The sequence below is a fragment of the Mus caroli genome, unplaced genomic scaffold (genome assembly GCF_978045245.1).
Source record: "Mus caroli unplaced genomic scaffold, Mus_caroli_1 scaffold_4, whole genome shotgun sequence".
NCBI classification, from domain to species: domain Eukaryota; kingdom Metazoa; phylum Chordata; class Mammalia; order Rodentia; family Muridae; genus Mus; species Mus caroli.
This window is the reverse complement of record NW_028227259.1, coordinates 87,891,454-87,899,990: the sequence shown is the minus strand read 5'-3', so window position 1 is coordinate 87,899,990 and position 8,537 is coordinate 87,891,454.

Sequence of the window (8,537 nt, the reverse complement as noted above, 5' to 3'; positions counted from 1 at the left end):
ACTGAAGCTCCTTTCTCTGTGATAACTCCAGCTGTGTCAAGTTGACACAAAATTAACCAGTACACCCAGGATCTCGGCATCACTTGTGAGTGGAACTCAACATCTGTTCCAAAAAATCTGGGAGGGTCTTGTGCCAGCAGGAACAGGGACAAAGAAACCAGCTGGCCAGTGGCTGTGGTTCATTCCGGTCAGTGCCAGCTGCACACCATCTTGGGCACAAACTCAGTGGAGGGTCCCAAGGTCCCAAGAGGATTCTCCACACTGCAGGTGCCCTAGCACATTCAGGATCTTGAGATCACTAGTGAGTGGAACACAACATCTGTTAAAAAATACCCAGAGGATCTTGAGCCACAGAAGCAACAGAGCTTGGAAAGGGTCCCTTCAGGCCTTTATCCTCTGCCAGGAGGCAGAGCTGAGAAGCAGACAACTGGACATCTTCCATGACAGAGGAGAGTTGGCCTCCAGGGAGGGCTTTGACCCCAGGACTCATGAGGTGGATATGAGCTCCAGACTTCTGTGCACCTTTCCTGCAAGAGAAGAGCTTGCCTGCAGAGAGTGCTCTGACCACTGGGACTCAGGAGACAGATGGATTCCCAGGAGTGCTGAAAAGGGCTAACCAAATCAGAGGAGGAACAAGCTCAAGACAGAGACAGCTAGAATATCTAACACCAGAGATTACAAGAGGGCAAAAGGTAAGCATAAGAATCTTACTAACAGAAACCAAGACCACACTGCATCATCAGAACTCAGTACTCCCACCACAGTGAATCCTGGATACCCTGAAAATATGGATACCCTGGATACACCTGAAAAGCAAGATTCAGATTTAAAATCATACCTCAAGATGCTGGTAGAGGATTTTAAGAAGGGCATTAATAACTCAATTAAAGAAATACAGGAAAACACTGCTAAACAGGTAGAAGTCCTTAAAGAGGAACCACAAAAATCCCTTATAGAATTACAGGAAAACACAAACAAACAGGTGATGGAATTGAACAAAACCATCCAAGATCTAAACATGAAAGTAGAAACAATAAAGAAAACCTAAAGGGAGACAACTCTGGAGGTAGAAATCTAGGAAAGAAATCAGGAACCATAGATGTGAGCATCAGTAGCAGAATACAAGAGATGGAAGAGAGAATCTCAGGTGCAGAAGATTCCAAGGAAAACATGGACACAACAATCAAAGAAAATGTAAAATGCAAAAAATTCCCTAACTCAAAACATCCAGAAAATCCAGGACACAATGAGAAGACCAAATCTAAGTATAATAGGTATAGATGAGAATGAAGACTTTCAACTTAAAGGGCCAGCAAATATCTTCAACAAAATTAGAGAAGAAAACTTCCCTAACCTAAAGAAAGAGATGCCCATGAACATACAAGAAGCCTACGGAATTCCAAATAGACTGGACCAGAAAAGAAATTCCTCCCAACACATAATAATCAGAACAACAAATGCACTAAATAAAGACAGAATATTAAAAGCAGTAAGGGAAAAAGGTCAGGTAACATAAAATGGCAGACTTACTAGAATTATACCAGACTTCTCACCAGAGACTACGAAAGCCAGAAGATCCTGGACATATTTTATACAGACACTAAGAGAACACAAATGCCAGCCCAGACTACTATACCCAGCAAAACTCTTAATTACCATAGATAGAGAAACCAAAGTATTCCATGACAAAACCAAATTCACATAATATCTTTCCACAAATCCAGCCCTTCAAAGGATAATAAAGGGAAAATTCCAACACAAGGACTGAAATTATGCCCTAGAAAAAGCAAGAAAGTAATCCTTCAACAAATCTAAAAGAAGACAGCCACAAGAACAGAATACCAACTCTAACAACAAAAATAACAGGAAGCAACAATTATTTTTCCTTAATATCTTTTAATATCAATAAACTCAATTCCCAAATAAGAAGACATAGACTAACAGACTGGCTTTGTAAACAGGACCCAATATTTTGCTGCATACAGGAAACCAACCTCGGGGACAAAGACAGATACTACCTCAGTGTAAAAGACATAAACAATTTTCCAAGAAAAAGGTCTGATGAAACAAGCTGGAGTAGCCATTCTAATATCGAAATAATTGACTTCAAAAAAAAAAAAAGCCTTCTTGGGGCTGCAAAGATGAACTGGAAGTTAAAGGGCTAGCACCCATATCAGATAGCTCATAACAATCTATATCTCCAGCTCTAAGGCATCTGTCACCTTCTTCTATCTTCTGCGTATACTGGCATACACAAGAGTGGATAGACACACACACATACACATACAAATAAAAGTTTTTAAGTGTCTCTCATTTCTTTCCAGAAATACTATATCATATCCACTCTTCTACTCAAAGACATATCAGTAATACCCACGTTTAGTTCACATTAACTTAATCAGTATCATCATCACCAAATATTTCATCATTTCTCTCCCCTTAGAACATTAATAAATAAAATATATTCAATCTGAAAAAAAATTTGACTTCCAAACCAAAGTTATCAAAAAAGACAAGGAGGGGCACTTCATATTCATCAAAGGTAAGATCTTCCTAGATGAAATCTCAATTCTGAATATCTATGATCCAAATGCAAGGGCATCCCCATTATTAAGGAAACTTTAGTAAAGCTCAAAGCATATATTGAACCTCACACAATAATAGTGGGAGTCTTCAACACCCCACTCTCATTACTGGACAGATCCTGGAGACAGAAACTAAACAGAGACACGTTGAAACTAACAGAAGTTATGAAAAAATGGATTAAACCAATATCTACAGAACATTTTACCTTAAAACAAAATGATATACCTCTGCTCAGCACCTCATGGTACCTTCTCCAAATCGACCATATAATTCGTCACAAAACAGGCATCAACAGATACAAAAATATTGAAATTATCCCATGCATCCTATCAGATCACCACGGACTAAGGCTGATCTTCAATAACATAAATAATAGAAAGCCAACATTCACATGGAAGCTCTACTCCATGATAACTTGTTCAAGGAAGAAATAAAGAAATTAAAGAATTTTTAGAGTTTATTGAAAATGAAGCCACCACATGCCCAAACTAATGGGACAAAATGAAAGCATTCTTTAAAGCATTCTCATAGCTCTGAGTGCCACCAAAAAGAAACTAGAGAGAGCACATACTAGCAGCCTGACAGCACACCTAGAAGCTCTAGAACTAAAGGAAGCATATTCACCCAAGAGTAGCAGGAATTAATCAAACTCAGAGCTGAAATCAACCAAGTGGAAACAAAAAGAACTATTCAAAGAATCAACCAAACAAGAAGCTGGTTCGTTGAGAAAATCAACAGGATAGATTAACCCTTAGCCAGACTAACTAGAGGGCACAGGGACAGTATCCTAATTAACAAAATCAGAAATGAAAAGGGAAACATAACAACAGAACATGAGGAAATCCAAAACATCATCAGATCCTATTACAAAAGTCTATACTCAACCAAACAGGAAAACCTGGATGAAATAGACAAATTTCTAGACAGATATCAGGTACCAAAGTTAAATGAGAATCAAATTCATGATCTAAACTGTCCCATTTCCCCTAAAGAAATAGAAACAGTCATTAATAGTCTCCCAACCAAAACCAGCCCAGAACCAGATGGGTTTAGTGCCGAGTTCTAACAGACCTTCAAAGAATACCTAATTTCAATTCTCCTAAAAATATTCCACAAAATAGAATCAGAAGATGTTGGGAACAAAATAAAGGGGGGGAACTGGGGAGGCCCTGGGGAAGAAAGGGAAGGAGAAATATGCCAAGTCTGGCCAGATTTCCTGTACTCTGGGCAGGCATATGCCGGGAGACTGCAAGGTGCTTTTCCACATTGCCAAGGGTGAACATGCCTGACCCATGCGGTGGTGTGTGTGGGGGGGGTGGGGTGGAGAAAGGGGCAGCCCTGGACTGGGGGACTCCCCCCACCCCGAGCTACCTTGCTAAAGCCCCAGGGTTGCAGGAGAGGGGGATGAGGGAAGGAGTTCCCAGCACTGGCGACAGTGGCACAGTGGATCTAGAGGAGCAGAGACTATGGTTTAAGAGCTTTATTATAGAAATGCAGGGGGAAGAGAGAAGGTAGAAAAGAAAGAAAGAGAGAGAGAGAGAAAGAGAGAGAGAGAGAGAGAAGGGAAGAGAAAGAGGGAGAGAGAGAGAGGAAAAGAAGACAAAGAGAAAGGGAAGAGGAGAGAGAAGTGAGAGATTAGAGGAAAAAGAAGTAAGAGTTAAGAGAGTGGGGTGGGGGCTGAGCAACCCTTTTTATGGTTTTCACTGTTGCTAGGTAAGTGGGGAGGAGTTTAGCTTGAAGGTCAGAAGCTTGGGCCATTGCTTATTTGACTACAGACCATGTTTCCCTTGTGTGAGCTTTGGGAGGTGGTACCAAGGGCAGGGTCTGGAGTTCCAAGAGCATGAGGGAATGCCTACCCTGTCATGTAGATGAATTATGACCATCGGGGTTCAAACCTCAGCTCTACTGGATACCAGCCTGCAATTCCCTACAAGAAGGTACTCTACACAATTCAGTCTATGAAGCCACAATTACTCTGATACCTCAACCACACAAAGACTCAACAAAGAGAGAGAACTTCAGACCAATTCCCCTTATGAATATTGATGAAAAAATACTCAATAAAATTCTCACAAATCGAATCCAAGAACACATCAAAATGATCATCCATCATGATCAAGTGGGCTTCATCCCAGGAATGCAGGGATGGTTCAATATAAAAAAAATCCATCAATGTAATCCACTATATAAACAAACTCAAAAACAAAAACCACATGATCATCTCGTTAGAAGATGAGAAAGCATTTGACAAAATCCAACAGTCATGCATGATAAAAGTCTTGGAAAGATCAGGAATTCAAGGCCTATACCTAAACATGATAAAAGCAATCTACAGCAAACCAGTAGCCAACATCAAAATAAATGGAGAGAAACTTGAAGCAATCCCACTAAAATCAGGGACTAGACAAGGCTGCCCACTCTCTCCCTATCTGTTCCATATATTACTTGAAGTCCTAGCCAGAGCAATTAGACAACAAAAGGATATCAAAGGGATACAAATTGGAAAGAAAGAAGTCAAAATATCACTTTTTGCAGATGATATGATAGTATATATAACTTATCCTAAAAAGTCCACTAAAGAACTCCTAAAACTGATAAACAGCTTCAGTTCAGTAGCTAGCTATAAAATTATCTCTAACAAATCAGTGGCCTTTCCTACACAAAAGATAAACAGGTTAAGAAAGAAATTAGGGAAACAACACCATTCACAATAGTCACAAATAACATAAAATACATTGCTGTAACTCTAACTAAGAAAGTGAAAGATCTGTATGTTAAGAACTTCAAGTCTCTGAAGAAAGAAATCAAAGATTATCTCAGGAGATGGAAAGTTCTCCCATGCAACTGGATTGGTAGGATTAATATAGTTAAAATGCTTATCTTGCAGAAAGCTATCTACAGACTCAATGCAATCCCCATCAAAATTTCAACTCAATTCTTCACAGAGTTAGAAAGGGCAATTTGCAACTTCATCTGGAAAAATAAAAATCCTAGGATAGAAAAACTTCTCAAGGGATCAGCACCAGGGGAGCTAGAGCGCAGGGTCCGCTGACACCCGCCAGCTACCCACGACCCCTGCCACAGGATTTTGAGACTGCTGGTGAGTGGAACACAGCTTCTGCTCCAGTCCAATCACGCTGGACCTGAGACTGCTCTGGTTGGGGAGGCAGAAATCCGGCCTACATAGGGCCACAAGCCTCTTCCGGTCAGAAAAGCACCTGGTTAGCTAGGGCTCAGGGTCCGCTGACACTTGCCAGCTACCCACAACACCCGCCACAGGATCTTAAGACTTCTGGTGAGTGGAACACAGCTTCTGCTCCAATCCAATTGCGCGCGGGACCTGAGACTGCATTAGTTAGGGAAGCAGAAACCGGCCTGAGTAGGGCCACAGGCCTCATCCGGCCAAATCAGCACCAGGGGAGCTAGAGTGCAGGGTCGGCTGACACCCGCCAGCTACCCACGACCCCCACCACAGGATTTTGAGACTGCTGGTGAGTGGAACACAGCTTCTGCTCCAGTCCAATCACGCCGGGCCTGAGACTGCTCTGGTTGGGGAGAGAGAAATCCGGCCTACATAGGGCCACAAGCCTCTTCCGGTCAGAAAAGCACCTGGGTAGCTAGGACACAGGGTCGGCTGACACTCGCCAGCTACCCACAACACCCACCACAGGATCTTAAGACTTCTGGAGAGTGGAACACAGCTTCTGCTCCAATCGAATTGCGCACGGGACCTGAGACTGCATTAGTTAGGGAAGCAGAAAACCGGCCTGAGTAGGACCACAGGCCTCTTCCGGCTGGACCAGCACCGGGGTACCACCAGCTACCCACGACCCCTGCCACAGGATTTTGAGACTGCTGGTGAGTGGAACATAGCTTCTGCTCCAATCTTTAAACAGTGACAACGACAACTAACCCCAGAGATTACCAGATGGCGAAAGGTAAACGTAATAATCTTACTAACAGAAAAAAAGACCACTCACCATCATCAGAACCCAGCACCCCCACTTCGCCCAGTCCAGGGCACCCCAACACACTGGAAAAGCTAGACATGGATCTAAAAGCATATCTCCTGATGATGGTAGAGGACTTCAAGAAGGACTTTAATAACACACTTAAAGAAATACAAAGGAACACTGCTAAACAGGTAGAAGACAGTAAAGAGGAAGCACAAAAATCCCTTAAAGAATTGCAGGAGAACACTGCTAAAGAGTTACAAATCCTTAAAGAAAAACAGGATAACATAATCAAACAGGTAGAAGTCCTTACAGAAAAACAGGAAAACACATCCAAACAGATGATGGAAATGAACAAAACCATACTAGACCTAAAAAGGGAAGTAGACACAATAAAGAAAACCCAAAATGAGGCAACACTGGAGATAGAAACCATAGGAAAGAAATCTGGAACCATAGATACCAGCATCAGCAACAGAATACAAGAGATGGAAGAGAGAATCTCAGGTGCAGAAGATTCCATAGAGAACATCGGCACAACAATCAAGGAAAATGTAAAATGCAAAAAGATCCTAACTCAAAACATCCAAGAAATACAGGACACAATGAGAAGACCAAACCTACAGATAATAGGAGTGGATGAGAATGAAGATTTTCAACTCAAAGGACCAGCAAACATCTTCAACAAAATTATAGAAGAAAACTTCCCAACTCTAAAGAAAGAGATGCCCATGAACATACAAGAAGCCTACAGAACTCCAAATAGACTGGACCAGAAAAGAAATACCTCCCGACACATAATAATCAGAACAACAAATGCTCTAAATAAAGATAGAATACTAAAAGCAGTAAGAGAAAAAGGCCAAGTAACATATAAAGGCAAGCCTATCAGAATTACACCAGATTTTTCACCAGAGACTATGAGAGCCAGAAGATCCTGGACAGATGTTATACAGACACTAAAAGAACACAAATTCCAGCCCAGGCTACTATACCCAGCCAAACTCTCAATTAACATAGATGGAGAAACCAAAGTATTCCACGACAAAACCAAATTCACACATTATCTCTCCACGAATCCAGCCCTTCAAAGGATAATAACAGAAAAAAACCAATACAAGGACAGGAGCCACGCCCTAGAAACAACAAGAAGGTAATCCCTCAACAAACCTAAAAGAAGACAGCCACAAGAACAGAATGCAAACTTTAACAACAAAAATAACAGGAAACAACAATTACTTTTCCTTAATATCTCTTAATATCAATGGACTCAACTCCCCAATAAAAAGACATAGACTAACAAACTGGCTACACAAACAAGACCCAACATTTTGCTGCTTACAGGAAACTCATCTCAGAGAAAAAGATAGACACTACCTCAGAATGAAAGGCTGGAAAACAATTTTCCAAGCAAATGGTATGAAGAAACAAGCTGGAGTAGCCATTCTAATATCTGATAAGATTGACTTCCAACCCAAAGTCATTAAAAAAGACAGGGAGGGACACTTCATACTCATCAAAGGTAAAATCCTCCAAGAGGAACTATCAGTCATGAATATCTATGCTCCAAATACAAAGGCAGCCACATTCATTAAAGAAACTTTAGTAAATCTCAAAGCACACATTGCACCTCATACAACAATAGTGGGAGACTTCAACACACCACTTTCACCAATGGACAGATCATGGAAACAGAAACTAAACAGGGACACAGAGAAACTAAGAGAAATTATGAATCAAATGGATCTGGCAGATATCTACAGAACATTCTATCCTAAAACAAAAGGATATACCTTCTTCTCAGCACCTCATGGTACCTTCTCCAAAATTGACCACATGTTTGGTCACAAAACAGGCCTCAACAGATACAAAAATATTGAAATTGTCCCATGCATCCTATCAGATCACCATGGACTAAAGCTGATCTTCAATAACAAAATAAATAATAGAAAGCCAACCTTCACGTGGAAACTGAACAACACTCTTCTCAATGATACC